Below are 4,514 nucleotides of genomic sequence, written 5' to 3' on the forward strand. Positions count from 1 at the left end.
GAAACACTAAATCTACTGGAAGAGAAAGTAGGTAGAAATCTTGAAGACATAGGGGTAGGCAGAGAGTTCATGAACAAAAACCAAACTGCATGGGAAATGCTTTAAAGAATTAACAACTGGGATCTCATCTTATTAAAAAGTTTATGCACATCAAAAGAAATCATTAACAGAGTAAAAGAAAACCCATGAATTGAGAAAAAATTTTAGCCAGGACTTCTATCTAGAACATATAAAGAATTTTTTAAAAAATCAGACCTCCAAAAAGAAAAAAAAAAAAAAAATCAGACCTCCAAAATTCAGACCCAATCCAAAAATGAGATGAATACACATTTCTAAGATGAAGAAATACAAATGGCAAACAAATGTATGAAAAAATGTTCAACATCACTGGTCATTTGAGAAATGCAAATTAAAACAACACTGAGATTCCAATTCACCCCAGAAAGAATGGCTATCATCAAAAAAATCAACCCATAACAAATGCTGGAGGGGCTGTGGGGAGAAAGAAACCCTCTCCACTGCTGGTGGGGGTGTAGACTGGTGCAACCATTGTGGAAATCAGTGTGGAGATTCCTCAAAAACCTCAGATTAGAGATACCCTGTGACCCAGCTATCTCCCTTTCGGGTATTTTCCCAGAAGAATTGAAAACATACCACAACGATAAATGTGCACCCATGTTTATAGCAGCGCAATTTGTAGTAGCTAAATCTTGGAAACAACCCAGATGACCATCAGCTGAGGAATGGATAAAAGAGATGTGGTATTTTTATACAATGGAGTATTATTCAGCTATAAAAAAGATAAACTTGAGGCTTTTATAGGTGAATGGATGCAACTCGAGACCATACTCATAAGTGAAATAAATCAGACCCACATGTGTAAACATCATATTGTCTCTCTAGTGTAAGAAACTGAAAGAATAAATAAGATGCAAAAGATACAATAGATATTGTGAAATGAAAAGAAACTGCTCAGAAGGAAAGAACAACTGGCATGGGGGAAAGAAGAAAAGAAGGAAGAGCAATATATATATATATGTATACAAAAAATAGCTAAGATGATAGTACTACTAGTTTCTATTAGTTCATTGAAAGGAATGGTTAGTGCTTATATTGTCTGATCAATCTTACATGCCTGTATCTGGTAATCTGAGCAACTACTTTGAAGAGAACAAATGCAGTACAATAACCATTGTTAATTTCTATCATCGTGTTCTAAAATTCTATATCTTTTTTATTTTTTTTTAATTCTCTGTAAAATAAAATAAACAATAGGTTGGTAAAGCAAGTTCCTTAGCCCTCACCTGCCCCGCCTCTTCTGCCCCCTCAAGACTGAGGACAAAGTAGGGGGTCTGCAGGGCTGACTGGCTGCCCAGATGGTCACTGCAGACGGTCACCTCCTGGGAAGCACTGCCCCGAAACCCCGAGGGTCCATCTGGAGCCATGGGGCTGGGACGGCTGGACTGGGACAGTGGCCCAGGAGACCCCTGCATTCTCCCGCGAGCTGGCAGTGTGACCTGCCCTGCGTGCCGGTGGTCCTGGGGCTCTGACAGAAGCCCTTCCCCGCCCTCTCTGCTTCCTTCCGGGAACCTTGACCTCCGGCTCACTTTCCAGTCACAGCTTTTTCCTCTGAACGCCTCAGCGTTCAAGTTCCATTACCTTGGAAGCAAGGACCTCACCGGCCGGTGACAGAGGACAGTGGCACCCACCCAACCAGAGCCAGGAAGGAGGCCAGCATGCCCCCTGCTCTGCGCATCCTTGTGACCCGGGCCCGGGCCTCCCAGCTTCAGGCTTGGGTGCTGATGTCGGGGCGCAGGCACCCAGGGGCCAGTGTGATGCCCACATTTCTGCTGTGTGTGCGCCCAGCACCTCTCCGAGGCCTCCCTCTCCCCAGACCCGGCCCTGCGTCGAGATCAACACCCCACGCCCCAGAAGGGTAGGAACACCGGTGCCTTCCCCCGCAAGGCAGGCTCAGCTCCTGTGTGGGAGCGCCGGGCACACCTGTGCACGCTCACACCTGCGCACCTCACGCTGCCATGGCTCCTTGGTGCCCCAGAGAGTTGCCGGAGGGGGAGCTGTGTGTGCCCCAGGCACCACTGAGCCCCCAACCCCGCCGAGGTGCAGGGCGCTCGCAGCCCCTCCCAGATGCGCAGGAACGCGGCCCCCGGCCGGCAGGGGCACGGAGGGCATTGGACCGAGAGCCAGCCCCGCCCTTGCCTGCCTCGGCCTCAACCAATCTCCCCCCAGCTTCCTCCTGGCTCCTTCCCACTCCCCTTTCGAGTGTGACTGGGGGAGGGCAGAGCAACGATCCTGGGGTGCCCCCGACCCGCCAGGGCATCCTGGGGAGGTGGCACCTGGGTGGGCTGCAGCCTCTGCTGTCCCTGACTTGGCCCGCCTCCTGGGGCCCCAGACTGCTAAGAGGCGGTCCGTCCGGGGCATCGTCCGGAGCACCGCGTTGCCTTGGATTTGGCAGAGGAGAGGCCCAGCAGGGACAGGGCCAAGGTAGCCTGCCCCGGTGGCCATGCGCACCAGGGCGAGGAGTCTGGACTTGTCCTGAAGGCCTGAGGCGGGACAGTGCAGCCAGGGACTGTGTCCAGGCAGAGGCAGGGCCTGCACGTCGGCAGCCCAGAGGCCTGCAGTCCAGCGGAAGAGATGGCTCGAGGTGAGGCGCAGCCCCGGGGCTCCTGCCGCAGCCACACTGAGCGTGCGTGCTCTGGCCACGGCCACGGCCACGGCAGTGGCTGACACTGGAGCCACCACCAGTCACACAGTGCCGAACGACAGCCGCGGCCCCTGCTCCGCTCCCGAGTCCCAGGCTCATGTGCGGGAAACTGAACGCCCCAGACGACAGCGTTGGGAGGGCACCAGCAGGTGGCGAGGTGACACGGGGCGACACGGGGCACTGCTGTCCTGGAAGAGGGGGAGATGAGTCTCGCGCCCTCACCCCACTCCCGACTGTGAGAAAGAAGCCCTCTTCCTGTGAACCCCAGGGCCAGGTCCTGCGCTCACAGCCATACAAAACACACGCTTCAGAGCCGTCCTCAGCGGCCCAGCCCGTGCTCCGATCGGCAGGCGACACCACCCCCACACCTGTGCCCCAGAGAGAGGCTTCCAGGACAGGCCGAGGCCCTCGGGGCAGGGGTGGACAGCAGGTGCGACAGGCTCCTCGGTGGCCCCGATGGACTTCGGGATGCAAAGGGCCGCTGGGGCCAGGGTCGGGGCGCAGGACGGCTCCCAGAGAGGCCAAGGGGTCTTCCCGTCTCCGGACAGTGTCTGACCTTTGGCCACGCCGTGCTCTTGCTGAGACCCGACCCAAGGCACAGTCCCCGGACAAAGGTCCCTGGGCCAGGCAGGAGGCTGCTTGGGGCGTCAGGGAGGGGAGGGCTGGAGCGGCAGCAGCAAAGGGACCCCGGACGGTAGTGGCGCCATCTGACCCCTGACCCTCGAGGGGTGGAGTGTGAGACCCTGAGGGTGGGCGGAGTGGGGGCGGGAAGAGGTATCCATGGCAGCAGAGTGGGCCGGGCCTGGCTGGCCAGGAGGAGCAGCTGTGCCAGAGTACAAGGGCTCGGAGCAGGTGACAGCAGAAAGAGAAGCCACGGTCCCACAGCTGGCGCCTGCTGCTCCCAGCAGAGGGGGAGGCCCTCGGGCCGGGACACGGCTGCCAGAGGCAAAGGTGACCGGAGAGAAGGACGGGGTCAGCAGGAGCAGGGCCGCCAGCCAGCTGGGCGAGAGGGTTGGCGTGCTTTGGTCCCCGTGTGCTCTGGAAGGTCGTGGGGGAGGGAGGAGCCCGTCGGGTGGGAGGACGGGCAGGGGGTGGGAGGGGACTAAGAGGTGCGCACACGTGTGCAGGGGTGTGTGCTCGCGCGTGTGCAAACTGCACAGGGGCGCTCGAGCAGCCCTCACGTCATCTGTGCAGTGTGGTCAGCGGTTCGCTGTGTGTGTGTGCAGGAGCCCAGGTGCAGCGTCTTGCACGTGTGCGTGCACAGGGAGATCACACGACGGGTGATAGGAGTGGCGGGACCTGTTGGCGCACGGGGGAGGCGCCCAGACCCACAAGGCCGGAGCAGGAGGTGCCGGGAGCCACAGAGGCGGGGCGTCCCGGGTCTGCCCTCCTGCCGCCTGGCTGCAGGGGGCCAGGGCTCGCCGGGCCCTGCAAGAGGTGCACGTGGCCACGCACCCGCCTGCAGCACCGAGGCCAACCTCTCTCCACCCGTGCACAGTACCAGCTCGCCAGCCCTCCTCCGCTCGGCACCCCACTGGTGTCTGGGCTGGCGGGGTCGCCACTGAAGGCAAAAGACAGGACAAAACTGGGTGGAGGCAGAATGTGGTGGTGCACGCCTGTAATTCCAGCACTGGAGAGGCTGAGGCAGGAGGTTTGCAAGTGCAAGCCCAGCCTGGGCAACTTAGGTGAGACCGTGCCTCAAAATAAAAATTTTAAAAAGGGTGTGGCTAAGTGTGAAAGCCCTGGGTTCAGTCCCCAGTACAAAAAAAAAAAAAAAAAAAAAAAAAAAAAA

Source organism: Chinchilla lanigera, unplaced genomic scaffold (assembly GCF_000276665.1).
Source record: "Chinchilla lanigera isolate Chin_1 unplaced genomic scaffold, ChiLan1.0 scaffold00137, whole genome shotgun sequence".
Classification (NCBI taxonomy): Eukaryota; Metazoa; Chordata; class Mammalia; order Rodentia; family Chinchillidae; genus Chinchilla; species Chinchilla lanigera.